Source organism: Triticum aestivum, chromosome 7D (genome assembly GCF_018294505.1).
Source record: "Triticum aestivum cultivar Chinese Spring chromosome 7D, IWGSC CS RefSeq v2.1, whole genome shotgun sequence".
Classification (NCBI taxonomy): domain Eukaryota; kingdom Viridiplantae; phylum Streptophyta; class Magnoliopsida; order Poales; family Poaceae; genus Triticum; species Triticum aestivum.
This window is the reverse complement of record NC_057814.1, coordinates 290,867,666-290,868,438: the sequence shown is the minus strand read 5'-3', so window position 1 is coordinate 290,868,438 and position 773 is coordinate 290,867,666.

Genomic DNA, 773 nt, shown 5'->3' with positions numbered 1-773 from the left:
TGCTTGAGGAGGAGTCTTCATCATCAGACGAGCTCTCCACGCAACACCTTAGGCGATTTCCCAAAGTGCCCAAAGACCCTGACGGAGAGCAGGCCGTTCTCCATTAATTTGAAGTGCAGAACGAGCCCCTCCGACAGGCCGTGGGCACGAGAAAAGGTCTTCCATCCGCGACAAAGATACATGACATGAGGGGCGGGGAAGTTGATGTCGACCCGCATGCTGCCATTCCCGCAACCCCTCATATGCAACCTCAGAGCCTATGGCGGGTCAAGCTCCATCTCCCGAGAGAACGGAGTAGGGAGACGAAGACGACGGCGCACTGGCCGGTGCAGCCTGATGACGAACTCACGGGGCTGGTCTCCGACATGGCCCTCCATTGGGGGAGGGGCCGCTGGCGGAGGCGAGGCCGGTGCGCCGCCCCGTCCTCCTCTTCCCCGAGCGCCATGGCGGCCTCGGCCTCGCCCCCTCCCCTTCCTCTCACGGCCGGCTCCGCCGCCACGAGCTCTTGGGAAGGAGGGGCGCGCTGTCGAGCAGAGACCCTCGTCGCCGCCATCGGAGTGCCGGCGCACCCTCTCGCCATAGCAGAAGAAAGGAAGAAGCCAAGGTGGAAGGAGATGAATGATGAAATATTGAGGGGTGCCATCCCCCTCCCGTTCTTATAAAGGGGCGGGGCCGGGGCTCGGCCGCCCCACTTAACCAATCCGGCCACCAGGGGCGCAGGGAATCGAGATTGACCCGCTACTCCAATCAGCGACGACCCAGTTCCCCGCCTC